The 21545-nt window shown below is 36.7% G+C and overlaps 1 pseudogene; it reads left to right on the forward strand.

Moving 5' to 3' along the window:
* Positions 1–8470: 8470 nt before the first annotated feature.
* Positions 8471–12094, forward strand: LOC119692582 (annotated as a pseudogene).
* The last annotated feature ends 9451 nt before the right edge of the window (positions 12095–21545 follow it).

The following is a 21545-nucleotide window of genomic DNA, read 5'->3' on the forward strand; positions in this document are numbered from 1 at the left end:
TCTACATGCGCGAGCGTGCTCGAGCTGCCGCCGGCGCGCGTTGCCGCCGCGTATCGCCCGCGCTCAGTGTGCCGCAGCGAGAAGACTGTGTTGGACGTGCGTTTACTACTTCGCGCCGGCGTCAGTTGGAAATCATGGACGAAGAAAAGTTAATCAGTTTGGTGCAGCGTTTTGAATGTTTGTACAATATATCGAGCCCAACATACAGCGATCGGATGTTAAAAGTCAATGCTTGGGAAAAAGTTTCTCAAGAAATGGGGAAACCAGGTAAGTTTGATGTGTTATTGAAAATAGATTTAACCCCTTTTTGCACAAATACCTACGGCTGCTTTTCAACCGCCTTCACAGAAAGGAGGAGGTTATCAGATCCAGCTTCTGAATTAAAATATTCTTTGAATTTATCTCGAATCCCCATACTTGTGGTTATACTTGATGATAAGTTGTTTTCATCCAGTGATTGAAACTGTTCCAAAATAATATCTTGCGGGAGTGGCAGGGGGCTAGTGTTATGCGAAAGTATTCGTTGTGATGCTGAGGGAATCTGGTCTTTATCGATGAGAAAATTATGCAAACAAGTACAAGCCAAAATAATCATATCAAGGTGATGAGGATGCACTTTTTGCAGTCTTTGAAAAATTTCAAATTTCTGTACCATTATCCCAAATGTACATTCTAACATTTGTCGAGCTCTGCTAAGTCTATAATTATATATTTTTTCTCTCGATCACCCCTAATATCATTTCCAGGATAAGGCCGCATTATATTTTTGCATAAAGGAAATTTTAATGCTTCATCGGCCACAAATACGTGTGGCATTTCTTGATTTGTACCTGGTAAGCACTTGTTCGGGGGTATATTGAGCGTCCCATTATGAATTTTGTTCCCTAACTGAGAATTTGAGAATATACCGCCATCGCTATTGCGCCCGTATGCACCGACATCAACCACAACGAATTTGTAGTTTGCATCTACAACTGCCAATAATACGGTACTAAATGTCTTTTTATAATTGAAATATAGGCTTCCGCTATTGTGTGGTGCCCGTATAGTTACATGTTTTCCGTCAATGGCACCGATGCAATTAGGGAAGTTCCAAATATTTTTGAAACCTTCTTCGATTTGTGACCAGGATTCCGAAGTTGGCTTTGGCATCACTAAAGGCTGCAATACTTTCCAAATCACAGCGCACGTTTCATGAACTATTTTACGGATTGTACTGAAACCCATGCGGAAATTAAAAGCCAATGATTTAAAACTACTGCCGACAGTCAAAAATCTGAAAGAAAAAAGCTTACGTTAAATAAATGTTCATATATTTATTATATACATATTATATTTATAGATATTTTTTTATAAGTTTCAGATTGTCAAAGATGCTGGAAGTTACTTCGAGATAATTTTAGAAGGGCTATAAATACAATAAAATTCAAAAGTGGTTCTGCTGGTGGTAGGCGTCGCCCAATAAAATATGAACAGTTAATGGAGTTTTTGAAACCACATCTTCAGCACAGACAACAAATGTCAAATTTAGACTCATCATCAGAAGACACACAATCTTCAAATTTACAGTTAACATCAGACACTGATGAGACACGACAAAATGAATCTCCTAGGCCATCATCCCAAATGTCCAATTATTCGCAGCCTAAGCCAGGACGGGCTTCGGAGATTCTTGAAAAATACATCCAGAGTAAGGAACATGAGCATCCTGTAGATAGCTTTTTTAAAACAATTTATTTATTTATATACACTTTATTGCACACAAAAACATTTTTTACACAGAAGCATTTTAAAAAACATAGCTTATAATTTGCGCACAAAGGCGGACTTATTGCTAAAAAGCAATTTCTACCAGCCAACCTTTGATTGGTGGTTATCGAAAGTATGTAATGTAAGCTCTTAAAATGTACAATAATAAATTTAGGTATGTAAACAATAACAAAAATAACAACATTAATTTAAACTAACAAAATGGGATATCTACCTATAATTTAATTAATGCCTAAACCTTAAACAACTACCTATATTACAATAAATAGAATAATTACTAATATACTTAAATTATAATACATACCTATACCTACAATATATACTATAATATAATACATAAATATATAATACATAAACATAATAATACATAAATATATAATAATATCTACCAACCTAGGGTTTGATAATAATGATTCCTCACACTCCTCTTAAAAGTTGCAATTGATGGTGACATCCTCACGCTCACAGGTAAGCTGTTCCACAGGCACGCCGCCTTCAAAGCAAAGGAATCGCCATAAGAGGCAGCGTTATGTTCAGGTATACTGAGCATCTTGTTCTCATTAGATCTCAACGCACGTCCATGCGAACTTAGGAAAGAAAATTTTGACTTCAGATATTCAGGGGAAGCTGGATTATTCAATACATTGAATAGCAAATTGAGAATGTGTGTATTCCGGCGAAGACGAATTGGGAGCCACTTTAATTGAGCACGATACTCTGAAATATGATCATACTTACGTAAACCGAATATAAATCGGATACATAAGTTCTGGAGACGTTCGAGTTTGTTGAGTAGCTCTTCAGTGAGGTCAAGATAGCTTACGTCAGCGTAATCGAGGATCGGGAGCAGTAAAGACTGTGCCAGCGTAATTTTGGTGTTAAACGGTAGAAAGTACTGCAAGCGTCTTAGGCTGTGGAAAGATGCAAATACTTTCCTGCTCACTGCGTCGACCTGTGGGATCCAAGAGAGGGTTATGTCCATGATCACGCCTAAATTTTTTACGGATGATACGTAAGGTATGTCTGTTTGATCATACCTGACCTTTCTAGCAGCTGTGAAATCTATCTTGTTCAACATGCGAGGGCTGCCGATTACAATTGCCTGAGACTTAGTAGGGTTTAGTAACAGCCCAAATGACTTAACCCACCTAGAGATGATCTCCAAGTTGTCATTGATGAGGGACAATGGCATCAACTGTGAAAAATCTCCCCGAGAGGATGCAAGCACGTATAAAAAGGGATGTATTCAAAATTATAAACGATGCTGAAATCGAATATTACGATGAACATGTTAGAGAACGTGCTTCAAATCAATTAATCCAAACGTCTATGTATGACGTACACGATAGTGAAGACAGCAACTTTTCTCCGTACATACCATCAAAACAGACCTCTAATATATCGGTTCCTCAGTATACATACACGCCATCAGCAATCACTCCTAGCACATCCCAATTTAATTCCAGTCCACAAGTGAAGTTTTGTGCAGTTTCCGATCAAACAAAAAATTACATTTCCAAAGAAACAACTCAAACATTCACGCCAACAGCAATCACTCCTAACACATTCAAATTTAAGCCCAGTCCACAAGTGGAATTTGTTACAATTTCCGATCAAACAAAAAAATATACTTCTAAGGAAATAACTGATACATTCACGCCATCAACAATTACTCCTAATCTGTACACTTCAAATTTTTAACAAGTAACTAAACCGTACATTTAACATTACAACTCAAAATCAGTAAATTTTTTCCTAATTATTTTATAATAAAAATATATAGTCTCTGTGTCTCATGTCTCCCCACATAGCGTCAATAATAATAATAATGTCAAACCCCTAGTACCAAAACCTAAAGATAGGTGCTACGACGAGCAAAGCGAGGAAGAGCGTGTTAGGTGCACATGTTCGTCGAAACCAAAGCGGAGCGCAGTGAAGCGGAGCGGAGCGTTCCCCCCACATAACGTCAATAATAATGAAAATACGATACGACAATCTTTTATACTTTTTGTGCATTATACATTATGATAATTATATCCGTTGTAGAATATATCGTCGCAGTCGTAGAACAGTGACGGATCTGATTTTTTTCGATTTTCGGATTATTGCAGATTCGTCTTTAAAATTTCATTATTTACCAATACAGCAAAAAATTTTTTAAAAATCTTTTATAATAAGTGATATACAGAGTCGAACACTGACGGTTTTGATTTTTTCGCGTAGTACATGGGCGCTTGTGACGTCCCGTCGATGTTCTGCGGTGACCCTCACCCCCCGCGACCCGCTCCCGCGCGACGGTTTGTTTGTTCTGTCAGTGTTCTATGTAGGAGCACATGGAACACGTGTAGTGTGGCAACACTTTCCCCTACCAATAAACGTCATTCTAACATCATACTTGGGTTTGATTGCGCGCGTCCTTACATGGCGACCCTGCCAGCCGGCCTGCCTCCGTGGCAGTGCCGGCGGACCGAATAATAAATACTTAATTAAAAACAGTGAAAGTGGAAAATATAGTAAAAATGGACTAATTATAAAAAAGTATAAAGGACTTATAATAAGTGGAAGAAAATAAACATACACAATTTTATAACAATAAATTTAAAAACCAAAATTGATCTACAAAAGTAAATAAAAATGGATGGCGCCGGGAGACAAATTGGCTGCTGAGGAGAAGGCGCTGGGAGTGTGCGAGTCGGGTAGCAGAGGATGTCCTCCGAGCTACAGCTGCGAGGCTGGAGGAGGATGCTGCTGCCTGATGCTGCCCAGAGGGACGCGAGGAGCTGGACGCGCCCACAGTTGGATCCCCGCAAGTTCTACTGCCGCGCCACCCAGATGAGAAATTTATATTTTTTGGAACATTACTTTGAAATTCAGGTTAGCTAATTTTTTTTTGAGTTGATTTAAATTCGTTCAGAAGCAGATAAGTAAAAGTCTATAGGCGGGGTGAGTGCGTAGTGTTAGCAGGAGTAGGTATTAAATGCAAACACTTACAGTTCAGTCCAGGTTTGTATATTGAACAAGCACACACAAAGTCTATAGAAATTTAGAAGGAGAATGCACAAGCCAACAACACAGCAGAGGGGTAAAGTTATAGCACTTAGGTATAAAGCGTAAGCTAGTAAACAAGCGAGCTAGGTATACAGCGGAAAGATCGCGTAAATATAAGCAGTAGCGGGCTAGCGTAAAGCGGCACAGGCTTCGCGTCGGAGTTGAGATTTCGACTGGCGGCGCACGGGCCGCGGAGGGCGCGCGAGGTTGCGCGGGCGCGCGGGGCAGGGAACTTGCCTCCGGACCGGTATCGGCGGCCGCTCGACTTGACCAACAAATAACCTACGGATAAAATATTTTGTGCGTTCTCGATGTATCACGACAATTTATCCGTCGGGCACGATACGTTTGGTGTTGTATGATTGTGTGATGTCTATGAACTTAGAATTAATGTTAGTAGGTATTGTTAGTGTATTTAATAATAACAACTATACTAAATTAAACTTACATAAATATTAACTAGTGTGTAAGATGTATATATTGTAAATATTATACGTAATACAATGTAGGTATAAGTGTAGGTATATACGGTACAGTGTAAATAGATAATGTAAATAAGTGTAAATAGAAATACAATATGTACCTAAACAATGTATGAAAATACAATTCAGTTCAACTGAATACAGTGAATGTATAAATGTAGGTAATAAAATCGGGAAGATACCTACAAGTCTAAAGTCAAAAGTTGTTGTTGTTAAAATATAAATAAAGTATTTTTTTATGTGAAATATGAATAAAATAGTTTTGGAATGCAAAAATAATAACCTAATTCAATTCTAAAATGATTAATTTGTTGCATGTTTATTTTCTTTGGAGAGTGTTATTAGTTTAATGACGCTTGTTGACGACTAGGTAATATTTCATCAATTAAATCAGGTAAAATATTGTACGTGTCTGTAACTTAATTATTTTCACATTAATTTTCATTTCAGGATATTTTCTTTTTCAGGTTAAAGTACTCGTAATGTTTGGCTTAAATCACAAAAAAAAAACTTGATTTTTAAAAGATAAGACAATTCTAATACTGATAAATAATGGAACTCATAAAATTACCAAATAATAAAATATATAATAATAGAAAATCTTACCTTATTTTTTTAATTTCTTTGAAAATATTTTTTAATTTAAAATGTCTTAATTCCGTCAAAGTACTATTCAAATTTCAAAATTAAACTGCTAACCTAATCAAATTACAATAAATTAAATTATATACTTAAATAGGTAATTATTGATACATTTTTGTTTAAAAAATAAATATCCAAATTACAAATTCAATGCATTGCACAATTTTCTATTGTATTAATCACTTAATTAAAAATATTCTTTGGTACTATAAAAACACACCTTGACTAGCTACCTATATTAAATTAATTATTTGCATTTAAAAATTAAACTGCTATTCATTTATTAAATCACATAATTTTATAGATACGAAGATAAGAAATAATAAATAAATTATTTTATTGCACTTAATTTACAATTATTAATACATAATTAAATAAAAAGTAAAATAGAAAAAAAATATCAATTAATTAAATAATCCACCAAGAGCCAGATATTGCCCAAATGTAATAAATAGTATGGAGGTAAATACCTCATGTACCTACATATATAATTCAATAAATACAAATTTAAACATTTTTACTTGTGATAGTAAACCAATAAAATAATTATAATCTTTACAGTATAATAAAAAAAAAAACCGTAATATAATGGTATCTTTCTTGTACCTAACAGAATCGCATTCATAAAGAGATATTTTATATGTCATAGTTTCGTAACGCTAAAACCGATAATATATTTTTCCCATTTAGCTCATTATCTTAAACTAATATCCCATAGAAAACATAGCAATAAGTCTATTATACCTATTCTTATAAACACGTATCAAAGTTCAATTACAGATTTGGAGCGATGCTTAGTTTATTCTTCGAATCCATATAACAAAAACATAGGTACTTCTCACAAAAATGGTCACACGCTCAACATATATCGTATTTCAATCCGCCGCGCATGCAGTGAGGAATCTGATGATCATGCATATTGGGAAACCAAGTCATGTCTCGATGCAACATTTAAGCTAAAGTTATAACAGGTCTAAAAACATTAATCTCTACTCTTTATTATGACGTTTCATGATCATGTATTATTTATTTATACATTATGAAGTTATTATTAAAATAAAATATTAAGTACTTATTATTTAACTAAACTATCTAGATATTTTACAAATAAAAATGATAATAATATAAAATACTTATAACTGGCCTGGAAATATTCTACCCTTAATAAACAGGAGTTTATCAAAGGTAGAATATTTCTTTTAGTTCGCTGCCGTCGCCCGGGATGGTTCCGAGGAGGCTGGCAGCGTTCCCTCTCTGTATAGCCAGGCTGATGCGCTGGCTGAGATAGCTGCCAGCCCTCTGGTCCCTTGATACCTCGACCAGGCGCGACGAAAGTTCTTTTACTAATCGTCGCGCTTCGGGTCCCCACGGCCCCAGGGTCTCAACCCCAAACGGCACAAATATGTAGCTGTCAGACAGACCGTTGTATTTGCGCCGTTTGAGGTTTTCTGCAGCAGCCGCCGCCGTGCCCGCCGCCGCGGCACTACCCTGGATGTGGGAGGGGGCCACTGTGTCGGTGCAGGTGGCGTCCCACACTAGGCATTTCCCGTACTTCCAGGGCATTACGGTCATACCGTCGGGCCTCTTCCCGTCGTCTCTCGCCAGGCCGGTTGGCTCCAGAATGGCGGGGATTCCGGCGCTCGCAAAGGCCCGACGTATGACGTCGTTAGGGGCCGCGTGGCGAGGTAATCGGCCGGCACTCCGCTGACAGGAGAGGCCGTGGTGGCCTAGCTGGTCGACGGGGTCCCCGCAACGGCAGCGATGTGGCTCGTTGGTCTTACAGCCTAGTCTCAAACAGACAGAAAGGTTGAAGGTGTGGCGGTCCAGCAGTGTGCCCACACTCGCAGATGGAAGGGCCCTCAACCAATGTCCCGACTCCGGTTCGGCAGAAGCCATGAGGCGGGCGCGGTCTGCAGGGTTGGTGGCAGTTTCTAAGAGATTTTCCTGAACCTGCCTGCAGATCGGCTCGTCCCACAGCCTCTGGGATTCCGGTAGTCGAGGGACATCTTGTTGTGGGCCAGCGATATCTGACCAGGCGCTCCTGGCCTCGGCCAAGTAGGTTATAGTAGTTATCCAGTTGGCAATTTAGAATTTCGGTTAGTATATTTCTGATCATCGCATCCAAATTATTAAGTAAATTTTGGTGTCTCCAAATAGGTGAACATCGCAGTACATAGGTAAATTTTGGGACGAAAAGACAGTATCTGATGATTACCAGGGCGATTTGCGGATTAATTTGTACCAGCCGATGCGATGATTCCTGGAATTTTGTGATTTCATCGTCAATATATTTGGGAATCGATTCGTCAAGAACTGGGGATCCGAGGAGACGAAGCGAGCTTTTATTTAAGATTTTGATACCGGGTGCCAGAGAGTTAAATTTACTATGGATGTCTGTTTGTTTGTCTGTCGGTAGGTTGGGGTTGATAAAAAGTTCACATTTAGAGAAATTTAATTCTAGTCCGATGTTTTGGAATTCTTTGATCATGGAGTCAAGGTCTTGAAGAGCGGTGCTTGCTTCATCTCCTATGGATCCATCATCGAGATACCAGGTAAGATACAGATACAGGTCTAAAATAAAGTTATCATTTTTGGGTGTAACTACGTTTAGAATATCATTCAAAGGCAATATAAAATAGAATCACAAACCAAAAATATGCAGTAGTCAAAAATAAAAACTGATGATAAAAATACATACTTAAGTACAGTTGAAGTCAGAGAAACCTGACCACCTGTAAATTTTCACTAAATTAAAATAATGTAATGCCCGAACTGTATTGGTAAATAGAATATTAAAATATATCTTAACGGTATAATGAAGTTACAGTACCAACCAACATTAATTTAAATAAGTACCTACATACATATTATTCGAAATGTACTGTATATTGAAAAAACACGTACGTCACTACAGAAGATAGATAAATAAATTGAGTAAAGTAATAAAATATATCTACTGATTTTCAACATAGGTACCCATAAATAAAAATTATAAAGTTTGGAATGTAAAGAATAAAAATACATTAATAATATTAGATATTGTTACGTAAACATAATGGTTTAGAAAGAAAAAAAAAATCTTAATAGAAGAAAGATAAGTAAAATATAGAGTATAAAGTTTATTTTGCGAGCAAAGACACGGCTAGATGTAGTATTAAAGATCTTTTTGTCGTTCCAAGAAATGATGATTAGGTACGAATCGTCTTGTCGTCGTCGTATGTAGATAAGCGAAGGGTTTAGGTATTGATGTTTAAGTATAAAGATTGTTTAGTACTCTATTGAGACTAGGAATTGACAAGTATAGTTTAATTGAATGAAGATGTATGAATTATGGTGAAAATGGTTATGAGTAAGCTATTATAGAATATTAGGTAACGTTTGATAAGTAAAGTAGCTCTGTACGCGTAAGAGCAATGTATGGTTGAGGATACTTTGGTCTCTAAGACGTTGATAAACAATTGGACTGATCACCCAAGCGTTAACAATATTTTATTGGCCGAAGGATTCTAAAGGATATGAGTAATTTAAAGAAGGTAATACGAGTAAGGGACATACACAGCGCAATTACTTAGATAATTAGCGATTACGTATGGTCAGACGACTTATAAAAATAAAAAGTAAATAGCAAAGTCATCGAATGTACATATGGTAGGGTACAACAAGGTGTCACGTCCTTATTTCTGATCATAGTGCGGTCGAGAACCCTCCGTGAAGAATTTTGGAATTGCCTAAGAGTAGAGCTAGTTTAAATGTGCCCTTGTAATATTTATGGAACATGTGTTTTTTATATTATAATTATTATAGAGTCGACTCTCGTTGTTTAGCGTACCCTACAGATAAATATATAAATAAATAATGAAGACCAGGCCTGGCCCACCAAAGAGTGGAAATAATTATATGTACCTTTCGTAAATGTATGTGTGTGAAATGAAATAAAAGTATAAATAATAAAATAAAAAGATGACTTTGAAAATAAAAGAATATGAATGATGAAATATATACGCAAAATAAATGAAATAAAGTAGGTATAAATAAATGAATAAAGGTAATTTTGAATATAAAAGAATGTGAATGATGATAAATATACGCAAAATAAATAAAATATAGTAAATGTCTAAATTAATATTTAAAAAAGGAAATATGTATAGAAAGAAAAATTATAATGGTTTAAATTAATAACTAACGTCAGTTTGGTATAAAACAAAAGAAGGCAAGATAAAGTTTTAATCATAATGAAGTAAATAAATCATATTATAAACGAATAATTTTCTTTAACACAATTTAAATATATTTACAAGTACAATCAAGGACAAATCCTTCTATAATCATTAGATAATTTTGAATTTTAGTTGGACACAACTTGTGTTAAATGAGTTTCTTGTAGAACAATACAGAGTACAATAAATATACAGAGTTTTAATAATATTGAAACTAAATAACTTGAAATAATTAATATAAATACTTATTGAAATTTTAATATTAAATCTAAAAATATGTTTGGAGTATACATTTTAAGGGTACGGTCTATACAGCTATACAGGTGTGTAGTAAAAATAGCCGTTCTTAGATAATTAAAAAACTTGCTTGGATCTTGTTTTATTTGTTATTTGTATTTGTATTATTTGTATTTGTTTTATCCTAGGGTAAAGATTATGGAAATCACCAGAATTACATGTTAAAGAAAACATCGGTGCTGCTCTTTTACGGGGGCGTCGTTTTTGCTTCTCTTTGATGATCAACACGAGCACTAACAGTAATGTTTCTTCGTCAGAGTCCATGGCTTGACTGATGTCACATCACTGGGATAAAAACGCACGGCTGTAAATTACGCTTTCAATTTAGACGTTCGGTGTCGGACTGCAAACGTACCGCAGCGGCCCGACAGCGAGATATAACCAGCGGCACGTTAAGCGTGCGGCAGCGGTCCGACACGAAACGCATAAATTGAAAGCGCCCTTAGATTAAAGGCAAAGGCATGCCAACAATTGATGGGTTCTTATCCTAAAGAAAGAGTAACTTCTACACATGCATTTGAAAATGTAGGCATTGACTTTTGTGGACCATTTGAAATCAAACAATCTAGAATCCGAAAATCATTAGTTTCAAAAGGCTATGTCTGCATTTATGTGTGTTTTATAATAAAGGCCATCCATATGGAACTAACATCAGATTTAACTACCGATTCATTTTTGGCCTCATTAAAAAGATTCATCTCTAGAAGGGGAGTTCCATCTCAAATATTTTGTGATAATGGATGTAGCTTCAAGGGTGTTAACAATAAGTTGAAAGAATTATACCGATTACAGTCCACTCAGCAACATATTGATTCTGTTCAAAAATTCTGTGCCCACAAACAAGTCCCTGGCATCAAAAATTGTGGCTAAATTGTCAAAAAAGCTTGCCTTGCAAGTGAAGAACTTTGTAAAATTTCCTGCAGCAGACGAATTACAAGAAGTTAAGAGGAAATTTTATAACATAGCTCACTTCCCAGGTGTAATAGGCTGCATAGACTGCACACATATCCCTATAAAAAATCCAGACCGTTTAACAGGAGAGGTTTTCAGAAACCGTCATGGATGGTTCTCCATTAATGTGCAGATTGTGTGTGGGCCCAATATGGAAAAATTTGATATTGTTGTACGCTGGCCTGGGTCTGTACACGACTCCAGGATTTATGCTAACTGTAGGTTCTCTATGAGGCTACAAGAAGGTGACCTGGCTGGTAGCGGCATCCTACTAGGTGACGGTGGCTATGCACAAACACAAATAATGTTTACACCGGTGCCAAACCCTGATACTCCAGAGAAACAGCGATACAACAGAGCACAAATCTCCAAAAGAAATGTTATAGAACGAGTAAATGGAGTACTTAAGAGACGGTTTGCTTGTCTAAACCGAAAGCTGCAGAACAGTTTAGAGAACTCATGCCACATCATAGTGGCATGGCATGTGCTGTCCTCCACAATATATGCGTGAAAACGAATGAGCCATTAATTGAGCCTGAGCTTGACCTGGAAGCTGTTCCAGTAGCTGAAGTGCAGGATGCAGCGCGAGGTAGCATAATAAGGAGTGCATTTATAACCAGGCATTTTAATTAGGTATGATATGAAAGTTTGATTTTTGTTAAATAAATAAGACAGTTTTTAGCTAAATAAACCATTTATCGTTTTTACTTTTTTTCATATGTATGATTTTGTAATAAAAAATAACAGGTACTTTAAAATGTTTTATTTAAGTATCACAATGTTTTACATAATAATCAACGAGTCAGTCTTCCTCATCCAGCTTCTACCTGACTAAAAACTTTAGAAATAACATAGGAAATGTAGAACAACAAATAATCAAATATTTATTAAATAATAAAAGATAAAAAAAACTATGTAATTAGTCAATTCTTCCACTTCCACTCATTTTCACCTATTGATTAGATATCACAGGAAATTTCTAAAGATTACGATTTTAATAGGTACGCTGTTAAAACTGCAGGAGTGAAGAAATTGTTTTCATAAGACCTGGTTTCTCATTATTCTGTTAGTTACAGTCTCAATAACGGATTTGCTGACGACGCGTTTAAGGATTATTACCCTTGTTAATTGGATGAGTCCCATGACGAAAATCTAATAGACCATTCATAAATCAAGCATTATGTGAATCATTCACTCACACTTCATTCAATATTCTGTCATATTCATTGAAATTGGTGTCTATATCTCTATAATGTCAAACAACCTCAAACAACCTTTTTGGTTTTGAGGTTGCCATGGTTACTATTTCTATCGAGGTTGTTTTTTGACATCCGTCATTGAAAATAATATCATTACGCCATGCCCTTTGAAAAACAATACAACGATGGAGTGTCAGTGCAAAAGAAAGGACTCAACAAAACACCTCAATTTCTAAGTAAGGTCTTATTTTAAAATAGTTTGTTAGAAGATTTTTCACTTAATTCAATAGTTCTCATTAAGTCATTAGGTTAAACTTCTTGAATCTACCTCTGTGGTCTAGTGGTAGAAGCTCAGCTTCATCACGATTTTTAGCGCAGACGCATTGCCTGCTGCAGAGAATCCACCAATTCTCTAATTGTTTCTCATAATGTCTGAACCAATGGACTCTAACCCTACCCCTTCAGATGTTATTCCAAGAATTAAAGGTAACCAACCTGTCCGAAGACCAAGAGGTTCCCGTGGTCGTGGAGGTCGTGGAAAACCCACTGACAGATCCGACATCTGGCGTTCCCAACAAAATGACAAGTTCATGGCCAAGATGGAAGCAGAACGTAATGCACGATTCGCTAACATTTGTATGCCTGACCCGCCGTCAAGCGCTCCAGCCCAACAACCGCAAACTAGTAAACTAGTAATCACCCAGGGATCCCGGGTTCGATTTCCAGGTAAGGCCATAAATTTGTGTTTCTATATTGCGGTTCCAAGTTAGGTTAGGACATTAAATTTAAACTTTTATCTCGGTTTGACATTATATAAAACCCAGACAGTATCTCGCTTCATTTTTTATGTCACACAACATCTAGTTCGTATATTGTTTATAAAAGGCTCAGCTTCATCACCCAGGGAACCCGGGTTCGATTTCCAGGTAGGGCCATTAATTTGTGTTTCTATATTTCGGTTCCAAGTTAGGTTAGGACATTAAATTAAAACTTTTATCTCGGTTTGACAGTATATAAAACCCAGACAGTATTTTCGCTTCATTTTTTATGTCACACAACATCTAGTTCGTATATTGTTTATCAAAGGCTCTGTTCATTTTTCCATCTTGAATTCTTGACAAATGTGTCAAAAGTCAACAACCCGTTGCCTGGTTACCGGTCTTAACCAAGTCTTAGCAAAACCCCACAGCAGAAATTAAGTTTATCACGCGATCAAGGGAGTTAACCCCATGATTTAGACCTGGTTTCTCATGATTCTGTTAGTTACAGTCTCAATAACGGATTTGCTGACGACGCGTTTAAGGATTATTACCCTTGTTAACTGGATGAGTCCCACGACGAAAATCTAACAGACCATTCATAAATCCAGCATTAGGTATGTGTATCATTCACTCATTTCCCTCACACTTCACTCAATATTCTGTCATATTCATTGAAATTTGTTGTCTATGTCTCTGTGATTTCAAACAACCTCAAACAACCAAACTTTTTGGTTTTGAGGTTGCCATGGTTACTATTTCTACCGGGGTTGTTTCTTGACATCCGTCATTGAAAATAATATTATTACGCCATGCCCTTTGAAAAACAATACAACGAACAAGATGGAGTGACAGTGCAAAAGAAACTTCTCGGGAAATATCATATCAATTTCTAAGTAAGGTCGTATTTTAAAATATTTTGTTAGAAGATTTTTCACTTAATTCAATAGTTCTCATTAAGTCATTAGGTTTAACTTCTTGAATCTACCTCTGTGGTCTAGTGGTAGAAGCTCAGCTTCATCACCCAGGGATCCCGGGTTCGATTTCCAGGTAAGGCCATAAATTTGTGTTTCTATATTGCGGTTCCAAGTTAGGTTAGGACATTAAATTTAAACTTTTATCTCGGTTTGACATTATATAAAACCCAGACAGTATCTCGCTTCATTTTTTATGTCACACAACATCTAGTTCGTATATTGTTTATAAAAGGCTCTGTTCATTTTTCCATCTTGAATCTTGACAGAATGAGTGACAAGTAAACAACCCGTTGCCTGGTTACCGGTCTTAACCAAGTCTTAGCGGAACCCCACAGCAGCAATCAAGTTTATCACCCGATCAAGGGAGTTAACCCCGTGATTTAGCATGGTGGGACACTCACTAACCTTAACGGTCCAACATGTAACCAAACCGAGGTATTTTTAACCTAACCGAATGGTGTGAAATAAGGCCTTAGCATGGTGGGACACTCACTAACCTTAACGGTCCAACATGTAACCAAACCGAGGTATTTTTAACCTAACCGAATGGTGTGAAATTAGGCCTAAATGTTAATGGTTAATGTTGATTGTTATTCTTTTTTATACAATGACACTAAACACGTTTCGTTACTGCAATTTTTTTTTGACATTGTTTGAAGATTTGAAGTTTTTTTTTTTTTTTAAATCTTTATTTATTTGAGGACTTTTGTCACTGAGTGACGATGTCAGTCCCATAATACCTACGGTTAAATACAACAAAGCTAACAATTTTATTTACCTACCTACTTAAACTAAACTCAAATAATAATTTGGCTGCCTCTGACCAAGGTTCAGCAAGGATGCCATGGAACACTCCAACATCAAGCCTATTTAAGTTAAATTTACTAACTAGTAATTGTCTTTTATCGCGGTTCCGGACACATTCCACTAAGAAGTGGTAACAATCCTCTTCAACCCCGCACTCGTCGCAATTTGGGGAGTTAACTTTTCTCATTAGAAACCCGAATTGATTCAGTGGAATGTGTCCAGTCCGTAATCGAAGAGCCATAACAGTTTGAGGTCTATTCAACTTGAGATTGCTAAACCACGGTATACGAGGAGGCTCGCAGACTATACTTTTATACCAGATGCCTTTTTGCTTAGAAATTAGGTTAAAGTATTCCTTCCAATTTTCCCTTATCTTCTGTCTATATTTACCTAATATTTCCGACCAACCTATTGAAACAACTGTTTCACAACCATCTGTAGATGCTTGTTTAGCAAGTCTGTCAACCTCCTCGTTACCGAGTAGCCCAATATGAGATGGAATCCACTGTAGAATTATTGATTTGTTACTTTTATACAAATTTAACAGTTTGTCTATGATTGAGTACGCTATAGAAAGACCCCCTTTTACACATCTAATTATATGCTGTAGAGCACCTTTACTGTCTGTTAATATTACAATTTTTAGAAAATTTCGAGTTTGAACATAAACTATTGCTTTGTAAATGGCAAGTAATTCTATAGACATAATGGAGATAGGAGAGTTAATCTTAAATATATTATTTACATTATCAACAAAACCTGACATGGTGAATGACCAAGCCCTTGCAGATGCTGGCAGCCATTCAAATAGAATGGGAGGATCTGAACCCAACGACACTCAGAGAAACTCACTGATTCATGGCAGGAAGATAGATTGCGTTCATGAAAGCAGCAGGCTGTTGTCCTTGCATAGAAACTCTGTTCTGAGAGACCTAGAGAGAGACAATCTAATAGGAGAAATGAACAGTGAGAAATTCACTCAGCTAATGGACATTTGTGATTAGGTACATATTGATTGAGCTCTGCTCCAACGATACAGAATATTTCAATGGCAGAAATGGCAGACTTACTTTGTACGGCGTGATAGGAGTTTTTAGTAAAGGGTTCAGAATGATGAACTCGTCAGGCGCATTGTTTACACAAGATTATATTGATTCAACAATAAATTGCAATCATGTTTCAACCGTTGATTATCAATCAAGTGATTACATTTCTAATGAAACATTAGATAAAACTATAACAAAAATTTGGGAATCGGATCAAATTCCTGAATCATCAAATAAAGTTGTATACACAGATTTAGAAAAGGAATGTGAGCAATTTCATTGATAACACAACTCGTAACGCAGAAGGCAGGTTTTGTGTCAAACTACTAACTACTTCACTCAATTGAAATGAATGCTGTGAAAACTGGTTTGACTGAAGTGCCTGAACGTAGACGTATGGTCACTTACATAAAAAAATTGCCTCTTTTGCCTAAATCCCTTATACCTCAATCATGGGAAGAAATAATAGAGAAAAGACCTGGTGATAATATGACAGACTTCAAAAAATACTTAGTGGTTAAAAAACCCCTCACTAATTTCATGCTGCAATGAAAGGCATAGAACTACCAATGCGTTGGAGGCATGGCATCGACGCATTCGGGTGCGATTCCATCAGAAGCCGACTTTAGTACATTTTCTGTACTGTTTAAGAAAGGAGGCACGATTTCAAGATCTGGTGGTCCGTGGACATTATTTCCAAACTGCCAACCGTAAAAGGAAGGATATCTTTTTTGAGAAAAAACTTTGCCAAGAATTATTAAAACTTGAGCATAAAGAAATTAAGCCATACCAATTTCTTGAAAACATAATAATTATTTATAAATATATATTTTTACTTAATGTACCTACTTACTTATATCTACTTATACACCAACTTAGCTTACTCAAATATACACACATTCCACACATACACACACACACACACAACACAACACAACCCATCCTAATTAATATACCTCGCGTTCGTGACTGAGGTCACAACACAAAGGGCCAGCTGAAAACCAGCGCTGTGGCCTCCTGGGCACAGCACACGCTGAGCTGGTGCCTTTTTGACGCTCTGGACAGCAACCGTCTTTGTTTACGTATTATTTTCTGTTTTTTTTTCTCTTCATATAAATTATTTGTAGTATTCTTTTTCTTTTTGTTTCTGTTTTTTATTGTTCAGTGTGTCAAATAAATGTTTCTTTCTTTCTTTCTTTCTTTCTTTCTTTAAAGATCAAAAAAAATTAAAATAAAATAAGTATAAAGAAATAAGAAGTTACATTATGCTATTTTTAAGTGGTTACAGAAGTTACATTATGTAATTTTTAAGTGGGTAATGCTTGGTTTAAGTAAATAAATAAATATTTGTATAAATAATAATGTAGTTTCGACTGTACCATGATGAAGCAAAACAGAAACGAGACGAATAAACGACATAGTAAATTTGATACCTACATAGCTTGCGATGTAGTCAATAAAAAGAACTAGGCTAAATCACAACTATACCTCATTCAGGGAAACGACGTAGCAAAGCGCCCTCTTTGTCCCACATTTCCATACAAAAGACAAAGACGACAAATGAGTTAGCCACGCCCATTTGGCCACGTGATTACCTAAAATTGTAAAGCCGTGTCTACACTTCTGAATTAAAGTATGGAGTAGGAAATAAAATTGTGTATGTTCATCATAATATTTTTTATTAATCTCTTTCTGACGACTCATCACTCCTATATTTATATTTATAATAAATGATTCATTCAAATTTTCAAAGTTGTGGTCCGAGAGCGAGAGGGTACACGGGAGACGTCCGAACGGTACAGAGAGCAACGACAGACTAATTATGACCTACAGTGTAAATGCGGCCTTAGCGTCTTATCTATGACCAATCATATGCTTTCGTATATTCTTAGTACTACGTCGTTTCCCTGAATGAGGTATAGTCAGTTTGCTACCAGCTGAGGGATTCAGAGCGTTTGTTCAAGGCCTCAATCCGAACTACGAACTGCCTAGCCGGAAAATATTATCGACTACTTTATTATCTAGAGTCTAGAGAATACATGGATCGCCTAGCTTTCATAAAAAATGCAGTACATGGCTATCACTGGTCATTTTATCAATAAGAGTACCTACATTGGAATTTAAGTCAGTACTTCTTGAATGCAGCCCACTTGATGGATCACACACAGGGCAAAATATTGCTCGCGCTATCACATCGGCTACGAAAGAGTGGAACATAGAGGGAAAAAATAATTTACTCGTCACAGACAACGCATCGAATATGGGAAATACAGCTATCACTAATTTCGGATGTTATGCTCATAAATAAAATTTAGTTGCCCAAAACGTTTTGGCGGTGCCACAAGTAGCAAGAAGCATTAAAAAAATCAAAAAACGGTTGTTAATTTCGTTCGTTTCGTAGTTCCCAAGCAAAAGAAAAATTAATTAAGTACCAAATCAATGCGCAAGGTGTACCTACCTCAAGGCAGTGCTCTCACACTAATTATTTCTGAGCCTACTCGCTGGAATTCCACCTTCTTTACGCTGGAAACGTTTTTAGCCCTACAAGAAGCACTCCGGGCTACAGTGATGAAATATTGACAAACATGTCAATATTGCCAAGGATGCCACAAACGGATCTTCAAAAAAAGATGTGAAGTATAAGAGAAAATGTTAGTGAAAACTGATTTCACCTTAAATTATGGCCAGAACTGAAGAAAATAAACCAGTCCATGCACTTTTTAAAGTCAGATAGCCAATTAAAAGGATTTCTTATAACAATATCTTCTCTCCAAGATATCTGGAGTTATGTAAAACAACTGGGCTTTAAATTTCTAAATTTGAGACAGCTCAACCAAGACTCACTGGAAAACCTGTTCGGCTTGATTCGGCATCACTAAGTCCACAATTTTGACTAAACTTAGTACCCCAATTAGGGGCGCTAATTGTGATACTGACGACAACCAACTGATATTGGACTTCCATGATTTGGTTTTCAAGGGTCCCGAAACTGAACATCCGACAGAAGACCACTCTTAACAGTCTAAAATTGATGAGTTTAATCCGACCGATCATGGTGTGTACCCGGAATTGCATTTACCAGACACTTCGACAGCTATGGAAGAGCGCTTATATGAATCATTCGACAAACAACCAGTGGTATGCGTTAAGTTTGTTTTAAGAAACGCAGTGTCGTAACTGTTGGGACTCTTTAACGAGAAAAACACCAGGAAAGAACAAATAATACATTTTTATTACATTAAAAAATGGTGACAGGATAAGCTATTTCTTAAGGCTATAACACGCAATCGCAGATGGGGAAATGCCGGAATTAATATCACAGGCATTCGACAAAATACCATCTTCTGAAAGGCAAAAACATTGCGCACATGTAAAAAAAAACGAAAAAGAATATATGAAGCGAGACGGTGATTTAGATGAACCTTTTATTATCGAATTGCAAAGTGACAGCGAAAGTGAAAGCAGCGACTGTGATGAAGAAGAATTTGATAGTACTGATATCATGGAAATCTCTCCTTTAGCTGACAACCATTTGCGTGATCACAACTACAATATTAAAATATAAAGGACATTGGGCGTTTTTGCCCCGCTTTTTGAAAAGTCGCGAAAATAAACCAATATACTTTTAAATCATAGGTGTTACTAACCAAGTTTTATATTCTGTACTTATTGTAATTCAATACATTGTAAACAATGGGAAAACCATAAAAATTAGAAAAATTCAAATCATATTTTAAGGTGACTTAAAATATGTCGTATTTTCGTAATTACTCAACATCACTGCAGATTCCTAACTCAGGAGTAAGTTATATCATGAGATATACATATATCAGGCTCACCCAATTGTTATCACTGAGTTATCAACCCAATCTTATATAAACAAAATTAAAGAAATTGCATTAAAAGATTGAATCCCCGTTGGACGACGAATTCATAGCTGCCATTATACTGAGTACATTATGGCCCCACTACACGTCCGCGGATGCGTCCGGAGATGCATCCGGAGATGACCTCCGCGGACGTGTAGAGGGGGTGATTTGGGCATCTGTCGAGGTATTTCACGTCCGCAGACGCTTCTGCCACCGATCCGTTTGTTGTCGGTTTTTGTGGCACAGATCAAAGGGTTCAAGTGCGAACGTCTTGCATCGCGACCACACGTCCGCGGACGCATCAGTCATTGAGAAACCGCAGAAGCTAAAGCCGGCGTGCTAGTAGGTAAAATGGCGAGTATTATAGTACAATCGAAGAAACTTTTCAGTTTATTGAATTATATCAAGCAGAAAATGGCTTGTGGAATCCAAAGAACAAACATCATAAAAATAAAAATGTTGTAAGTAAGTACTTATACAATAAACTGCGATGCACACTCAAATAGTATTTAAAAGTACTAAACAAATAAATAGCTGCGGCGGCTGCCGTTTCGATGTCGATGTTTACTAGTAGCGTCTGCCGATATTCAACTCAGACTGACCGATCAACAGACGTGTGGTCGCTTGCAGAGATTCGTCTGCAGATGCATCCGCGTACGTCTCCGGAAGCATCCGCGGACGTGTAGTGGGGCCATTAGACTTAAGACTATGATCCGTTGATTATAGCCATTGAAAATTCAGGCAACTGAGCATGTATCTGCCAAGTTATTACAAGAGACTCAGAGAAGAGAAGATAAACAAGATGGAGTGACTGCCCTCGTCACTAGGAAACAAATCTAGTGCTTCAGGTGCAAACGTCCGGGACATTATTCACGTAACTGAACACAGCACAGAAAAGAAGAATACTTACTGATCATGAAAAACAGATAAAACATGAAAAACAGTCGAAGGCTCTCGTCACAGCCTTGTCTGTGAAAGTCAACAGCAATGTGTGGTATTATAGAATCAGGCTCACAAGTTTCTCTCATCACTGCAAAGGCCGTTGAGGTTTTACTCCTAAGCGAAATCATATTAACCTCATCGGGGACTGAAAGCCAGAATAGAGTCAGATATTGCATTGATGCATTCCGTTGCAAGTTCATTCTTTGATATCCCAATTTAGTAATAAGTACCTACCTATAATAAGTGTAAGTACCTAATTAAGTAAACCATACAATAAGTGAACGCCTCGCCGTTACAAAAAAAAACAGTTTTATTTCCTTTTTTCTTCATTCATAATAAAATAATGATATTTTTCAATGTTTTTCAGAATGCCTCGCAACTACAAACCCAAGCCTGGTACTAAACGATACAAAAAATATGACGGCCTTGTTATAAAAAAAAGCCTTGGACTAGATAGCGTCAACCAATAATAGCCTTAGTTTTAAGTTCTTAGTTTAGCCGAAGAAGATGCACAGTAATGGTCAACAAACTCTACACAAT

Source organism: Plutella xylostella, chromosome 14 (assembly GCF_932276165.1).
Source record: "Plutella xylostella chromosome 14, ilPluXylo3.1, whole genome shotgun sequence".
NCBI lineage: Eukaryota > Metazoa > Arthropoda > Insecta > Lepidoptera > Plutellidae > Plutella > Plutella xylostella.